This window comes from Giraffa tippelskirchi, chromosome 4 (genome assembly GCF_054371585.1).
Source record: "Giraffa tippelskirchi isolate mGirTip1 chromosome 4, T2T-mGirTip1v1.2.pri, whole genome shotgun sequence".
Classification (NCBI taxonomy): Eukaryota; Metazoa; Chordata; class Mammalia; order Artiodactyla; family Giraffidae; genus Giraffa; species Giraffa tippelskirchi.
In genome coordinates this window covers 125,672,722-125,690,529 of record NC_137278.1, presented here as the reverse complement: position 1 = coordinate 125,690,529, position 17,808 = coordinate 125,672,722, and the positions used below count along the sequence as shown (strand labels likewise).

Sequence of the window (17,808 nt, the reverse complement as noted above, 5' to 3'; positions counted from 1 at the left end):
TTAACTAACTAATTTAAACAATTTATTAATTAGTTAACACATTTTGGGGGAGAAGGTGAAGCAGTACAAAAATAGAAATAAAAACTACTAATAATTCCACCCACAGAGATAGCCTATTAACATTTTGATAAATTTGCTTCTAGTCTTTTGGCATATATCTTTTTTCCCCACATAAAACTGAGATCATGCTTTAGGATGAATTTTATGTGCTGCTTTTAAATTCATGTTATATCATGAGAAATTTCCAAGATCATTTGTCTTCAAAAAACATCACTTTTAATGACAGCATGACAATCTAAAGCGTGAGTATAACGGTTTATCGAACACCACCCCCTAGTCGGATACTCAGGATGCTTTCCGGTTCTCCCTTGGGACTCAGTACAATCAGTGGTCATTGCATTCATGGTGCTCCTTCTAGGTAGCTGGCACTGAACCTGACCCCTGAGCACAGAAGAGGAGGAACACTCCAAGTTCACACTCACAGGTAAGGGGCAATAGTGGAGGAAGCAGGGAGGTAGGACTAGTCAGGAAAGGGGAGGGGAGTCAGAACTCAGCAGTTCTCAGATGCCAAGGGAGGGAGAGGGTCAGGAAGGAGAAAGATGACAAGCGTTGGAGGGGCAGAGAAGCCCCAGCACCTCTTTGCAAACTGTGCTCGGCCCCTGCATCTGCCCCTAGTTCTGGTAATGCTCCCCGACCCACCCCCACGCTGGCTGCTGCAGGCATTCTGCAGTCCCCCCACTCCCCAGCATGGACTCCATCCACTGCCTTCCTGTCCCAGTCCCTGTCTCACATCCTTTACTGCTGCCTCCCCTGACTCAACTGCCTCCCTCAATCATACACTCTCACAATCGATGCTCTTCGTTGTCCATTTTCTAGCCATTTCTGTTATCTCCCATCACTGCAGCCTTCTCCACTGGAAGCCTCGCAGGTAATAAAAATATATTGAATAAATGAGTGGATGGGGCTGAAAGCCAGTTCTCTTTTTTTTGTGAAGCTATGACAGATGTGAGCACGTAGAGACATGGACGAAAACACACAGGGAGAGGTTCTCCTGCGGCCGTACCTGTGCCCAAGGAGAAGCATTTTCTTGGTAGGCTCCTGAGTACACAGCAAGGCAGCCTTGGCCCACACGGGATGGGGCCAGGAATCAAACCCATGAACTTGGCATCAGTAGCTCCCCGCACTACTCCTCTGACACGGAGCAACAAGGAAAAGGAAGGAAGGTGGTGGGCACCACTTCTTGTGCTCCCCTCCCCCACCCCCAGTTTTCTTACTGTCAAGGGAGAGGGTGTCTTTGGAAGGGTTTCCATGCATATCAAACAGCCAGAAGGTAGCCAGGAGGAGAAGGAGACTTTCATCTGTGAGTGCTGCAGATGAAATGACGGAGGATTCAGGGACCTGTCTGGTGGCAACACGTTCAGCCATGGAAGAATCCATTGCTGATAGCTCCTTCTTATACATTATTCATGAAAACAGGAAGACAGGGCCGATAATATCAGAATGATGCCGCTGTCCAGCAAATCCATTGACTGTAGCTCGAGGGCATTTTAACTAGCATGGAAAAAAAAATGATTTTTGCCAGTTCGAGGTCTAGGAAGCTTAGAAAGCTCACTCCAACTTGAAGAGCTGGTGTGAGTTTTGTATTTGGAAAAAGGCGTGGCCATCCACCAGCAGCATCTGTTTCTTTGTGGTTGTTGGGTGCCCCCCCTCACCATTTCTTTGATTCTAATGGAGAAATTAATGCTGCTCTAGTTAAATAGCCCTAGGTTTTCAAATCAGTTTCTATTTTCATATCTGTCAGTCAAAAGGCAGGGACAAGCACTTGGACTTTGTGGAGGGCTTTGCCAGATTTCAACATAAATTATTAGCTTCTAATCTTTCCCAGCCTCAGGGACGAGGGCTTTTTAAACAGTGAGAGTATTCTGCTGTTGCTGAAATATGATTTCTCCTCCCCAGTTTTTGATTCATTACAACTGCAAGATTCCTTCCATCCTAAACTCCCCCTCCAACCTGCTGTCAAATAAGCCAGTAGGTTGGTTTGTTGAAGGAGGAGAGAGGAAATTGGGAGGGCAGGTCATTTCACTGTTCCCAGGGGGTAGAGGTGGGGAGACGGAGAAGGTAGCTCACTGCAATTCTTTTTTAATTTATTTATTCTTGATTTGCCTGTTATTTTCTATCCTCTGTGTAGAACATTCTGGCTTCTTGAATATCAGTTGATACATTTAATTACACTCATTCATTCATGCCACAAACAGTTATTGAGGGTGTACGAATTGTCATGGGTGCTTGAAAACTAAAGCATGAACCAAGCATGGTGTCTGCCTCCATGCAGCGTATCATCTCTGCAGGCAGATGGACATGTGATTGAACTGCTGCACAGAACAGTGTTTCTCCAGGTATGCCGGGAGAGGAAATGATTGTGGAGGGTCTTCAGATAATCAGGTTTTATTTCAATAATTATTTTATTTTCATGTGTATTATAGAAACATAACTAGCTCTTCCAACCTGTAATTTCACAGACACCTGCTCAGGAGGCTGGTGGATTTAAAGAAAATATTAATAATAGACCAAGCGGTATAAGAATATGGCAAAATCACAAAGTTGGATGATAATAATAATAATAACATCGAATACTTAAAAGTGCTTAGGATGGGCCAGGTACTTTTAGTAAGTGTTTCACAATTTTTTTTTTTTACAATCTCCTCTCCTGATTCCTGGATAAATATTGCAGTGGTTTGAATGAATGAAATGGATGGATATTCAAGAAGACAGAACATTCCAGCAGAAGGACAGGAAATAACAGGTTCACCCTCTCACTGGCTGCTCTCGTTCCTGCTCCCTACAAAGGATAAGACAGCCTAGTACCCTTCCTGGGACTGTCTAGATGTCAGTCCACAGACCTACTCTCCCCACAGCCAGGTCCCAGGACTGGATGGGTAGGCGGCTGGGGTGGGGTGGGGAGAGTGGACACAGGAAGTCCAGTTTCAGCCTGGGTACTATCTTATTTAGCAATCCAGCTGTATTGATAATAAGCTGGTTCTGTCAATACATTTCAATCTCCATCTGGTTCTTGGTCTGATTTGGTTAAGAATCTGGTAGGGAGGAGGCAGGTAATTAATTCATAGTAACAACTATTCACTTTCATCACAAACTCATGTTTCTCCATCATCATCATTTGAATAGGGAAACAGGCTCAAAGAACTCAGAGAACTTGCTAGAGGTCACAGCTAGTGAATGGCAAAAGCAAGGATTCAAATAGATGTCCTTCTCTCACATCTTTGAAAAAAATTTTTATTTCAGGTAGCTAAGTCTGTCTTCTTCAAAAATCTCTAACATGCTAGTATAATTGCTAGAAATCACAAAGTTTAAAGAAATATTCTCTCTGCAATTTTTGATGTGCAACTCAAGTCTTACAAAACGAAATAATCATATGAATGATTAAATTATAATTATGACAGAGGGGTAGCTGCCTATTTGGATAGACTTAAACATTTCACTGCACTGAGTATTAACACTGGCCAATTTTCCCCCTTCATTCTTCTCTGAATTCCAATGAATTTTTCATCAGTTTATTAATTAGTACAAATCTTGGATTGTGCTTTGTAATTAAGGTTTATGTGTTCCTCCAGATCTTATATTTGAGTTAAATGTTCATTTTTCACAGAGAAAAATCAGCAATTTGACGACTGCCTTCCTTCCTGGCAATAGACTATACATGCTGCCTGTCAAAAAAAGATTGAGTGCCTGAGTTTCTAAGATAGGGAGTGACAGATTATTCAGCATGAAATTGCAAACTCATTTGCCCAATATCATAATCAATTGCTGACAGCAGGTTTTTGCCCCCCAGAAACCCATTTATGAAGTGCATTTGGTAGTCCAGTCACTGAACCTTAACTAGAAGGCCAGCCAGGACTTGCCGTTAGCCTTTGTAAGTTTTCCTTAGTCCATTTCTTGGTTTGCCTTGTAAGAATTTCAGAGTCACCAAAAGAGGCGATGTTATCTAGTCTGGGCACATATTCCCATGGTATTATTACTATCCACAGTAATAGTTCTCACCACACTCTCTTGGGAGACAATTCTCTGTGGATCTCTTGTATTTCCACATATTTCCTAAGTAGAGGCACTGACTCCCTTTGTTCTGACTTATCTTTTCAAAGCTGATTGTTAGTGAACAATAGTTGCTGCCTGTCATAAAATATCTGGGTTCCCTAAGCTCAGGGTTCCCCTCCTCTAATGCAGCCCTCTGTATGTGCAGTTACCATCTTTGCATTTCTCCATGGGAATTGAACTCAGGGAATGATTGCTGCTCTGTCTATTGCCATTACTGTGAGTAATAATGTCCACTATTTGCCTCTGACCAGGAGTCTTGTGTTATCGGCAAGCATTCATGAAAGAGTAGCAGACTAATTTGTTAGCTTATGAATAGCGTAAATCCTCAAATCTTTCCTAGTTCTTAGCAGATACCAGTAACCATTTAAAAAATAAATACACAAATATTTATATGTAACATCTATTTGTTAACATCCTTATGAGGGAGGTATTACAGTTACCCTTATTTTACAGACGAGGAAGCTGAGGCATGGAGACATTACCAAGTAAGGCACAGGATGAAGTGTGTGGACCGGGAAGTGCGATTCTGGTATCTGCTCTCTGCTTCCTTCCTCTCCTCTCTTGAGTGGGGACCCCAGAGCTGGCCTCAGCTACTGAATTTCACTCTGAAAATGCTGCTTGGTACATGTCCAAGGACAGATTGACCGGATGTGGGTGTTCATGCTGCTCCTTCTAAAAAGTTCCAGGAAGTTGTGTGTATTCACTGCATAAGCATCTATAAAGCACCAGTGTGTGCCATTCCCGCTTTCCAGAAGAGAAAAGAAAGCTCTCTGGCTGCTGCCTGTGGTGGCCTGAGTGCTGAGGGTGGGGATTCATCCAGAATGGGGATGGGGGTGAGGCGCCTCGCTCCCTCTTGTAGTTTCCACCAGACATGCCTTTAGGACGTCCTGCCCAAAGACCATAGTCCTCCCCTGCCCTGGTCCACTCTTCCCAGGGCAGTTCTGCTTTCCAATAATATGGTCAATTATGGTGTTGCAAAGAGTCAGACATGACCGAGCAACTAACACTTTCATTATTAATAATAGTAAAACTATTAGTAGTAGTAATAGTAAAAAAAAAAACAACCAAAAAACAAAAACCCACAATGATAATACTGTCATTCAACAAATCCATGCTGCGTGCTTACTCTAGAGCTGGTGCCAAGATGGGCATTTGGGATATACACTGAGCTAAACTAAAAACTTGCCCTCCAGGAGCTGGCTCAGCTGAGGAGACAGACAAGAAGCAGACAGACGAATATAAAATAATACCAGGTGTGGATAAGTTGGAGGAAGAGCAGAGTAGAGTGAGGGCACAGAGAGGGATGGCAGGGGTCTGTTTAGAGAGTCGGGGTGGGGCTCTCTGAAGAGGTGACATTTGAGCCAGGACCTTAGCGAAAGCGTCACTCCTTCCTGCACGACAGATATTTGCTGAGAGCCAAGCAGATGCTGTGGGCTCTGGGGACATCAGAGTGAACAGAAGACGAGTGCCCTACTGTGGAGAGACAGATAAAGCCTGGAGCATGGTGATGGTGGAAAGGCAGGGCGAGGGGCACGGCAAGGTGCAGCAAGCTGGAACAGGGGAGATCAAGGAAGGTCTCACCGAGAAGGTGGCATCTGAGCAAAGTCCTGAAGGAGGGGAGGGAATGAAGCAGGGGGGTGACGGGGACAAGAATGTTTCAGGGAGAAGGGACAGTAGGGGCAAAGGCTCTGATGGGCTTGGCGAACAGTACCTGACACGTATGGCTGGAGCAGAGAGAGCTGAGGCAAGATCAGATCAGAGTTAAGGACACCGGCTTTTACTCCGTGTGGGATGGGATGCGATCAGACGGTTCTGAACAGAGGCAGCAGTTCTCTGACTCATAACAGGGTAACAGGTACAATCCTCAGGACAGCTGCTATGTGTCACTGCTGCTACAGCCACCGGGGCTTCCCCACTGGCTCAGCGGTAAAGAATCCGCCTGCCAATGCAGGAGCCCTGGGTTTGATCCCTAGGTCAGGAAGATCTCCTGGAAAAGGAAATGGCAACCCACTCCAGTATTCTTGCCTGGAGAATTCCACAGAGGAATTCTGGAGGGCTATAGTCCATGGGGCCTCACAGAATTGGACACAACTTAGGGACTAAACCACCATCATCATGCTGGTCATGTGGGGGCCAGCAGGGAACCCTTGCAGCCAGGCTCCAGGTGGGCAGTACTGTTGTGCCCACAGCACAGACGAGCTCATGGAGGCAAAGGAGAATCACAAGACTTTCCCCAAAGTCGCACAATTACTCCCCACAGGACTCTTGCTATCTTAGCCCAGCTGGGCCCTCCACACAGCCCAGCGAGCCTTGCGCCTGAGAGTTCTCATCTTTTCTATGTCTCGTTCTCCAGAATCAAGTGCATCTCCACCCCGCTCTTCTTTCTGCCTTGGGGTTCCCACACTGAGAAACATATCTGCACTCTTGACCTCAGCATCTAGGCATCCTTCTTTCTTTGAGAGCCTCACCTGCCCGCTTGCCTGCATAGCTTGGGGCTGGCGGGGGCAGGCCCAGTTGCCCCCACGTCTGTGGGCCGTGTGTTGGGTTCATAGCAGCGACCACTTTCATTCATGGCCTCCTTTCTGCAGAGCAATCCCCACCCCCATGCCTCCTCCCCCCTCCTCCCTCTGAAGTGGGCCTCACTCATCCTGCCCCTGAGCTGTTAGTAGCTGGGGCTGAGGGACGCGAGCACACTTTCTCCATCGGGATTGCTCCAAGGCGGGGACATGGGATGGCCACTTTCTCAGACTCCTCCCCATGCAGCACCTGGTCAGGCTTTCTGATGGCCATCTCTCGGGATCCTACATCCAGCCCTCCACACGGGTACATCGTAATGTCTATTCTTGACCGTCTTCTCCTTCTGCGGGTGTCAGACCATGGTTCTTGTACTCAAGAACATCTCAATGGTATTTCCAGCCCCATCTTATCTCCTACATTTTAGACTCTCCAACTGTCTACCTGACTGTCCACCTGCAAGTCCCACAGATGCCTGGGCGCTCCTGACACCACCTGAGCCAACGTAACCACCTCCACCGCCTCTTTATAGCATTCACAGCCCAGCCTCTGTCCTCCCTTTTTCTCACTATCCCTTCCCATCAGTTTTACAGCCCCGTAGATTCTTCACTACAAAGTCGGCCGCCCCCTTCCCCTTCTTACCACCAATGCCCTGGCTACTTCAGTCATTCACCCTCCCCTCGACCATTACAACGATCTGGGTACAATTCGTCTTATCTCTTGCTCAGTGATTCTCAGAAGGATCACCTGGGATGCTTCTTCAAAGTGCAGATTCTCAGGCCCCAACCCCAGAGACACTGGTTGAGTCTGGACTCATGGTAGGATTCAGGAATCTGCATTTTTAATAGGCTCCCCAGGGACTGAAATAAGGGTGTCTCCAATGACTCTGTAAGAAACGACCTCACTAAGCCTCTCCTTATCCTCATCCATCATCCACATGATTAATCACTACAACTATTACTACCCAATATTTCTTAAACACTCACCACATCTGAAGACTGTGTTGACTCCTCCGCGTGCATTTGGCCCACTGAACAACTTTTTATTTTAACTACGATCATTAACCCCATTTTAACCACTATCATTAGCCTCATTTTAACCTTTGAGAAGACTGAGGCACAGAGCAGAGAACTAAGTTAACTAGCCCAAGGGCACAGTCTCTCTGACACAAAACCGAGTCCTCAGTATCACATTTTATAATCCCCTTTGCTCCCCATGGTCCGTCTACACCGAATAACTTCAGTTCTTCAAACATACTTAGCTGCTCTATGCTTCTGAGCCTTTGTCCAGGCAGTCTCTCTCTTTCAAGTGACCACCTGTATTCATTTTCTATGGCCGTATAACAAATTGCTACAAAGTTAGCAGCTTGACAAAGTGTGGCTGGTTCTCTGTTTCAGTCAGTTCAGTTGCTCAGTCATGTCTGACTCTTTGTGACCCCATGGACTGCAGCACACCAGGCTTTCCTGTCCATCACCAAGTCCTGGAGACTGCTCAAACTCATGTCCATTGAGTCAGTGATGCCATCCAACCATCTCATCCTCTGTCGTCCCCTTGTCCTCTTGCCTTCAATCTTTCCCAGCATCGGGGTTTTTTCCAGCGAGTCAGTTCTTCTCATCAGGTGGCCAAAGTATTGGAGTTTCAGCTTCAGCATCAGTCCTTCCAATGAATATTCAGGACTGATTTCCTTTAGGATGGACTGGTTGGATCTCCTTACAGTCCAAGGGACTCTCAAGAGTCTTCTCCAATACCACAGTTCAAAAGCATTAATTCTTCCCTGCTCAGCTTTCTTTATGGTCCAACTCTCACACCCATACATGACCACTGGAAAAACCAGAGCCTTGACTAGGTTCTCTGTTTAGAGTCCCACAAAGCTAGAGTCAGGGTGTTAGCTGGTGCTCCATCTTCCAAGCTCACTGGGTGTTGGAAGAATTTATTTCTCCTCTTTCTTTGCTGGCAGTCAGTTGGGGGTTACTCTCAGCTTCTAAGGGCTGCCCAGTTTCCTTGCCACTGCCCCCCTTCATCTTGACAGCTGGCAGAGGAGAATCTTGCCCCAATAAATCCTTTGCATGCTTCTCATCTTTTGCCAGGAAAAAGCCTAATTATGTTCAAGGCTCACCTGCTTAGGTCAGGCCCACCAAAGATAATTTCTAGATTTTAAGATCAGCTGATTTGGGACCTCAATTGCATATGCAAAATCTCTTACCACTGCACCTAAATTAGTATTTCCTGAGTAACTGGGGGAATGTGTGTGTGTGGGTGGGGAGGAGGACCTGAGGACTTTGGGAGCCATCTTAGAATTCTGCCTACCATACCATCTAATCTTCAAAGTTTAGCTCAAGGATTTCTGCCTTCCTCAGTGCTTCCAGGAAGAGTTAGATCCACCTCCATTACCCACCCCCCACCCCCCAGCATCCAAGGCAGACTCTTTTAACATTTGTCCACTGTTTTCTCTCTCTGTTGCCTCCCCTCTGGGCTGTGAGCTCTTTGAGGGGAAGAACTAAGACCTGGAACGTTTGTATCCCCAGCATCTACAGCAGCTTCCAGCTCAATACTTACTTGCTGCCTGAGAGTGAGTGACCACGTGCCCAAGCCAGTTCTACAGATAGGAAGAGCATGTTAACTAGAGTTGCCTACGTTGCAGGGAATGTGCTGTTGATGCAGGCCAGACAGCGCTTCCCGGGAAGTCCCAGGAAACATCAGTGGTACCCAGTGCTCCCAAGGCTTTTAGCGACCAGTGGGCAAGTGCCACCTCCGAACCCCCAGGGAGCACCAGCCCCGCTGTGTTGGTGAGGCGTATGTGCCACTAGGTGTCACTCCTGATTCAGTAAAGAGAGCCCCGGATCTCAGAAAGCAATTCAGGCTTTTCTATGAAGGGAGCCGGTTAGATGGCCCTCACCCATTATTTTCCTCTGGTTAATCCTCCAAAGCACCCCACTTTCCTCAACTCCCTCCACTGACACAGTGTGAGTCTAAAAAGGGACCACAGAATCAGGGGCTTGGAAGGTTAGGGTCACCTGTCCATCTAATTCAAGTCTCCAGATTTTGCATTTGAGCAACCAGAATGGGAGGCTGGGAGCAGAGCAGGCTTCAGTGGCCATGTGGGTCGGGGCGCCCCTCCCTCGCTTTGGGTAGCTGCCAGGTGGGCACAGGTGGGTCCAGGCTCCTGGCCTAAACGGTGTCTCCTGGCTGGTTCTGGGGCCTCCACCATGGGGTTCCCCCAGGACCAGTTCCAAGCTTAGGGCGCTCTTGGGCTCTTTTCCTGCACCTGTGCTCCAGAACCCAGAAAGGGGAAGATGATGTGGTCACAATAGGGTCCTGTGGGTCCTATAAAACCTGCCATTTCTGGTCATCTCAAGCAATCTCTTTTTTCTTTGGACTTCAAAGATGGTAACTGGGGAGACCGGGAGCGCTCTGGTTTCCCGGGATCTGAGCCATCAGAATGTGCAATTAAACACAGTGATTCCCCCTTGAGTCAGAACAAGTTCATGGCTCTAAGGGCGGGGATTGGAAAATGCTTGTGAAGAGCACTTCCTGGGCGACAATTTGAGTCGTTTTTCCTTCTCCTCTACTTTTCCACCTGAAAGAAGTTAGTATTGACTCCCAAGGTTCGGGACAGACTGAGAGACGAGCGTGCGGATGCATTTTCCTTCACCCGCGGCAGAGGGCGCCCTCCCCTCGCGTCCGCTCCCCGCCGGGCAAACCCACTCCCGCCCAATGCCCTGCTTGGTCTAGGTTTAGACCCCCAACTCCAGGTGCCTGCAGCCCTGTCCTAAGGATAACTGCAAAGTCACTTCTGTCAGACCTTGGACATAGCCTTTGAATATCTTATTTCCTTTGCTCCAGCAGACCCACTGTTCATTTTTCTCGTGAACATTAAGTGAATATTAAAATTCATTTGCACTTCCTCAAGCACTGGGAATAGAGAGCTTACCTGGCTGGATGAAAGTGGAGCTAAGGAAGCTGGCTTAGGGTCCAGACTCCTGCAGAGGTCTCACTGTTCATCCACACAGTGAACAATCTTATCTATCAATGCAATACTTTCCTTTAAAATTTGCAAAGGGGTTTTCCCACATAGAGCTGGATGGATTCTATTTGTTAAGCTCTTTCCTCTTTGAATGAAAAGGTGGGCTGATTCATTTATTTTTCAACCAGTATTTTACTGAACGCCTTCTGTGCTCCAGGTACTGGGGTGAAGAAGGCAGGCTTGGTTCCTGATTTCAGTGGAACTCATGGTCTAGTTGGGGAGACATACTGAACAAGTAATGGCAGGAGACATTACTTTGCTATAGATGAGATATATGCTACAAAGAAGCAGAGGCTGCTGGGAGAGGGTGCCAGTTGAAGTCTTCACCTGAGTCTTAGGCATAGCTTTCCTCTTTATTCACCTAATGCTGTCTTCCCTGCTCCTAGTGCTGCCAATTGACAGACGTTCTGTCCCCACTCCTCAAACAGATGAATCAGTGCCTTCAAGGCTGCACATCCCCAGGTGAAGTAATAGAGTCATTCTTGCCGGACTCTCCTCTACTCCTTCACACTCCTGGGCTGGGTGCCATGAGGCAAGGCATCGGCTATTTTGCATGATGAAATTTACATTACAGTTTTCTCCTGAGGCCTGATGACTAACAAGGTCTGAAAACAACAATTCTAGGTACTACCTCCTCCTGCTTCTCCTTAGTTTTTATTAAGCACTTACTAGGAATAGGGCTGGATGTTCAGCCAAGGACGTAAAAAACACTGGAGACAAAAGGAATATGCTAACAAAGGCTGAGTATTGGTACAGGCTAATGACTCCCGGCATTTGGGATTTTATTAACAGCTAAAAATGAGAGCTTTATTAGTTAGGATCAAGTCCAGTTAATTAGGTAAGAGGATAAAAGAAGTTCCATGCAACAGTGGCTTAAACAAGAGATAAAAAGAAGGTTTGTCTCTACTGTGAAAGTCTGGAGGTAGGTACTCCTGAGCTGATAGGGAAGCTCGACTCCAAGAAGCCTTCAAGGACTGGGGGATTCCTTCTGCCTAATTTCTCTGCTTAACCTCCATTCCTAAATTCATGGTCATCTCAAGGTCCAAGATGGTTGCTCCAGTTCCAGCCATCACATCCAGCAGGAAGGAGAAAAGGATAAAGGGGCAAATAGTGGGTGATAGATAACTTATAAAAAGGGTTCCCAAAATAAGACTTGTCCACTTACAAGTTATCAGACAGATCTTAGACACACGGCCCTTATAACTGCAAGGAAGATGGGATATACAGGTTTTATTTGGGGGAGCCAAAACCAGAGATTCTGTTACTAGCAGTCTTTGCCACTGAGCCTGACTTAGGGTGTCAAATTTTAACTTTACCACTAAGTATTATATAAAATTGAAGGTTAGTCACTCAGTTGTGTCTGGGCCCACGGACTGTAGCCCACCAGGCTCTTCTGTCCATGGGATTCTCCAGGCAAGAATACTAGAGTGGGTTGCCATTTGAAAATGCCCTGCCAATTCTTCTTCCTTAATATATCCCAGATCCATCCTCACTGCCACTGCCCTTTGTAATTTCTCACCTGGCCTTAAAGTAATAGCTTCTCTCTGTTGCCAGGGTGATCAGTCCAAGATGCAAATGTGCTCATATTAGCCTTATGCTTAAAATGCTTTGGGGGCTCCTTATTGCCTTGAAAGGCAAGCTTCTTAAAAAGACAGAAAGCCCTGCTGTCATTTCGCCCTGGTGTTTTCCCTAGCCTCTCTCTCATGACTGCCCCATGTGCACCCAACAATCCAGGCCTGTTAGGCTACTAGCAGGTCCCAGATGTCCCCTTAGCACCCTCTCAGTCTGGAATAGTTTCTCCTCCATTTTTGGCAGCTGGCTAATTCCTACTGTCCTTTACAAACTTTGCTGAGGTTAACCTTCCTCAGAATCTTTGCCAGTTCTATGTCCTACACCTCTGGCATCTTTTCGCTCTCCCTGCTACCTCCATACACAAAGCCAGACCTATTCAAAGGACATAGGATGCTGTTGCCTGGGCAACAGTGAGTACCAGCCAATACTTGGATCACCAGCTGAATCCTCAGTGCAGTTCCTGTTGGTAGATTTCTGGTTGGCACTGCTGGCCATGCCATTTTTCTTGAAAGACTCTCTCCCTCCTTGGTCATGCCTTTCTCCTGGCTCTCTTACCCTGTTTCTTATTATCCCGCTCCCTCTGCAATGTTGATGTTTTCTAGAGATCAGTTGTTAGTCTCTTCTCTTGTTATTTCACATATGCTCCCCAAGATTTTTGATTCCCTTTCAAGACTTCAGGTGCCACTTACACCTGTTTCTAAATCTGTATTTCCAGATCATTTTTCTCTTCTGAGCTTTGGATGTGACTGTCCAACAACACACTGAACTCCTGGAATAGGGAGGAGCGAGTCCCCAAAAGGAGGTGATGTAGCTTCATCCTCCCACCCCAACTCCTGCCCGCCCCAGAGAACTGCCCACCGCAGGGCAGGAATCTGCAAGACGACCCTCTGCTCTGCTTGCTCCTTGATGCAGAGGGCACCCCTCACCTAGACAGCCCCTGGCCAAGGTCTGCCCTCCAGTGGAGGGGCCTCATGTGGTTCTCCTTGGGAGCTTTCTTAGAGACAAGACCTTCCTCCCCATTTTGACCCAAGGGGAGTGTGAAGCAGTGGACTGCTCAAGACCAGAAGTGAGTCAGGGCAGCACCTGACGAAGGTACCCAGGTGTCCCCCGGGGTTGTCACCTCCACCCAGCACAGGTCTGGTCTTTGGCTTTGACAGAAGCCTGCCAAGTGAGGAAGAGCTGAGGCTGGGCTCTCTGTGGCCCCTTCCTGTGATGTTCCCAAAAGGGAGAAGGGAGGATGAGGAGATGCACGTATTTGCAACCAGAGCCCGCCCTTACACGTGTCCTTTGGATCATTTTTCTGCTTATCATCAACCTCTGGCTTCTTGTAATTGGTCAAAATCCTTACCCAGCTGCAAGGGCTGCCTCCCTCTACCACATGCTCCCTGCTCACCTCATTCTGCCCAAGCCCTCTGCCTGCCTTCTGCTCCTGGAACGTGCCCGGCTCTTCCGAGACCTTCCCATCCTGCCTGAAAAGCCCTCAGTAGGGGAAAAGAAGAACTATCACCTAGCTCTGTCAAAGACACTATCCAACATTCAGATGGCTGTTCGGGCTGTTGAGGCCTCTTCCTAACTTGGGAGTGGTCACAGGCCGGCATCTTTCAGAAGAGATAAGCCATCGACACGGGTATTTACATCAACTCTTGCCCCCCTCTCCCCAGCCCATGTGCACCTCAAACTCCAGGTGTGAGGAACTACTCTCCTGGCCGAGAGGTGGGGTCCATAGCTCACCTGTCCAACTCAGCTTCACTGCAAACCAGATGCCATGATTTGCAGTCCATTTAGGTTGTGTGGAAAGGATCACTAGGGGTATAAGGCTGTTGATGAAAGCATCTGGGTCTATGTATAAGACTTATGTTCTTGCTGGGTATGGGTTCAATGGACATTTTTAAAAAATTGAAGTATAGTTGATATACAATGTTGTGTTAGTTTTTGGTGTATAACAAAATGATTCAGTTCTATATATATGTGTGTGTATATGTACATATACACACACATACACACATACACATGCACGCTGTTGTTATTTAGTCACTAAGTCATGTCTAACTCTTTGAGACCCCAGGGACTGCAGCATACCAGGCTTCCCTGTCCTTCACCATATGCAGGAATTTACTCAAACTCATGTCCATTGAGTCAGTGATGCCATCTAACCATCTCATCCTCTGCTGTCCCCTTTCTCCTTTTGCCTTCAATCTTTCCCAGCATCAGGGTCTTTTTCAGTGAGTCAGGCCTTCGCATCAGGTGGCCAAAGTATTGGAGCTTTAGCATCAGGCCTTCCAATAAATATTCAAGGTGTGCATATATCAGTTCAGTTCAGTTGCTCAGTCATGTCTGACTCTTTGTGATCCCATGGAATGCAGAAAACAAGCCTTCCCTGTCCATCACCAAATCCCAGAGCTTACTCAAATTCATGTCCATTGAGGCAGTGATGCCATCCAACCATCTCATCCTCTGTTGTCCCCTTCTCCTCCTGCCTTCAATCTTTCCCAGCATCAGGGTCTTTTCCAGTGAGTCAGTTCTTCTCATCAGGTGGCCAAAGGATTGGAGTTTCAGCTTTAGCATCAAGCTTTTCAATGAATATTCAGTACTGATTTCCTTTAGGATTCACTGGTTTGATCTCCTTGCAGTCCAAGGGACTCTCAAGAGTCTTCTCCAACACCACAGTTCAAAAGCATCAATTCTTCGGCGCTCAGCTTCCTTTATAGTCCAACTCTCACATCCATACATGACTACTGGAAAAACCATAGCTTTGACTAGATGGACCTTTGCTGGCAAAGTAATGTCTCTGCTTTTTAATATGCTGTCTAGGATGGTCATAGCTTTCCTTCCAAGGAGCACGCGTCTTTTAATTTCATGGCTGCAGTCATCATCTGCAGTGATTTTGGAGCCCAAAAAACTAAAGTCTGTCACTGTTTCCATATCTATTTGCCATGAAGTGATTGGACCAGATGCCATGATCTTAGTTTTCTGAACGTTGAGTTTTAAGCCAGCGTTTTCACTCTCCCCTCTCACTTTCATCAAGAGGGTCTTTAGTTCTTCACCTTCTGCCATATGGGTGGTGTCATCTGCATATCTGAGGTTATTGATCTTTCTCCCAGCAATCTTGATTCCAGCTTGTGCTTCATCCAGCCTGGCATTACGCATGATGTACTCCACATATAAGTTAAATAAGCAGGGTGACAGTATGCAGCCTTAATGTACCCCTTTCCCAATTTGGAACCAGTATGTTGTTCCATGTCAAGTTCTAACTGTTGCTTCTTGACCTGCATTCAGATTTCTTAGGAGACAGGTCAGGTGGTCTAGTATTCCCATCTCTTTCAGAATTTTCTACAGTTTGTTGCAATCCACACAGTGAAACGCTTTGGCATAGTCAAAAAAGCAGAAGTAGATGTTTTTCTGGAACTCTTCTGCTTTTTCGATGATCCAGTGGATGTTGGCAATTTGATCTCTGCTTCCTCTGCCTTTTCTAAATCCAGCTTGAACATCTGAATGTTCATGGTTCATGTACTGTTGAAGCCTGGCTTGGAGAATTTTGAGCATTACTTTACTAGCGTGTGAGATGAGTGCAACTGTGCGGTAGTTTGAGCATTCTTTGGCATTGCCTTTCCTTGGGATTGGAATGAAAACTGACCTTTTCCAGTCCTGTGGCCACTACTGAGTTTTCCAAATTTCCTGGCATGTTGAGTGCAGTACTTTTACAGTTCATCTTTTAGGATTTGAAATAGCTCAACTGGAATTCCATCGCCTCCACTAGCTTTGTAGTGATGTTTCGTAAGGCCCACTTGACTTTGCATTCCTGGATGTCTGGCTCTAGGTGAGTGATCATACCATCATGGTTATCTGGGTCATGAAGATCTTTTTTGTACAGTTCTGTGTCTTCTTGCCAACTCTTAATATCTTCTGCTTCTGTTAGGTTCATACCATTTCCGTCCTTTATTGTGCCCACCTTTGCATGAAATGTTTCCTTGGTATCTCAAATTTTCTCGAAGAGATCTCTAGTCTTTCTCATTCTATTGTTTTTTTACTATTTCTTTACATTGATCACTGAGGAAGGTTTTCTCATCTCTCCTTGCTATTCTTTGGAACTCTGCATTCAAATGGGTATATCTTTCCTTTTCTCCTTTGCCTTTAGCTTCTCTTCTTTTCACAGCTATTTGTAAGGGCTCCTCAGACAGCCATTCTGTCTTTTGCATTTCTTTTTCTTGAGGATGGTCTTGATCACTGCCTCCTGTACAATGTCACGAACCTCGGTCCATAGTTCATCAGGCACTCTCTGTCTCTCAGATCTAATCCCTTGAATCTTTTTGTCACTTCCACTGTATTATTGTAAGGGATTTGACTTAGGTCATACATGAATGGTCTAGTGGTTTTCCCTACTTTTTTCACTTTAAGTCTGAATTTGGCAATAAGGAGTTCATGATCTGAGCCACAGTCAGCTCCCGGTCTTGTTTTTGCTGACTGTATAGAGCTTCTCCATCTTTGGCTGCAAAGAATATAATCAATCTGATTTTGATGTTGACCATCTGATGATGTCCATGTGTAGAGTCTTCTCTTGTGTTATTGGAAGAGGGTGTTTGCTATGACCAGTGTGTTCTCTTGGCAAAACTCTGTTAGCATGTGCATATATATACTTTCTCATATTCTTTTTCACTGCAGATTATTACAAGATAATGAATATAGTACCCTATAAATGGACATTTCTGACACACTGTTTACAAGCTCAGGCTTGGCCAAAGATCGTGCTCTGGAGAGGCCTTTTTCCCTCCTCTCTTCTGGGCAGGATTCTCTTCATGATCACAGAAGATCTCTGACACTGTGTGGGAAAGAAGGACTGGCTAGCTCACTGGTGCTGGATCCCCATCATCCAAAAGATTTTTACATTGTAACATTTAAAATCTCTCAGGAAATATTGTGGCTTATATATACATATATATTTCACACACACACACATATATATGTAACAACCTAAATTTCCATTGACAGGTGAACAAAATGTGATATATATGTATAGTAACATATTATTCAGCCTTAAAAAGAATGAAATTCTGACACAAGCTCCAACATGGGTAAACACTTTGAAGACATTGAACGTGTTAGCCACTCAGTAATGTCTGACTCTTTTGCACCCCCATGGTTGCAGGCTTCTCTGTCCATGGAATTCTCTAGGCAAGAATACTGGAGTGGGTAGCCATTCCCTTCTCCAGGGGATCTTCCTGACCCAGGGATCAAACTCCAGTCTCCTGCACTGCAGGCAGATTTTTTGCCATCTGAGCCACCAGGGAAGCCCCTTGAAGACATTATGTTAAGTAAAACAAGATAGGCCCTAAAGCAGAAATAATGTATAATTCCACTTATGTGAGATATGCAGACTAGTCAAATTCATAGAGACAGCAAGTAGAACAGTGGTCACCAGGGGCTGGAGGGAGAGTGGAATGGGGGATTATTGTACAAGGTGTCAGCCAGGGATGATGGAAGAGTTCTGGAAATGGATGGATGGCAGTGCTGATTGCATAACAATGTGAATGTACCAACACTCAATGCTACTGAGTTACATGCTTTAAAATAAAGTGGTAAATTTTATGTCA

The 17,808-nt window shown here is 46.0% G+C and overlaps 1 long non-coding RNA gene across 1 annotated transcript in view; it reads left to right on the top strand.

Annotated features, from left to right (window-relative positions):
- Positions 1–17,808, top strand: part of LOC145546154 (uncharacterized) — a 63,909-nt gene that overhangs the window by 547 nt on the left and 45,554 nt on the right. The window contains exon 2 of the long non-coding RNA XR_014082563.1: positions 419–484. This is a non-coding gene — a long non-coding RNA (uncharacterized LOC145546154). The remainder of the gene's footprint in view (positions 1–418; positions 485–17,808) is intronic.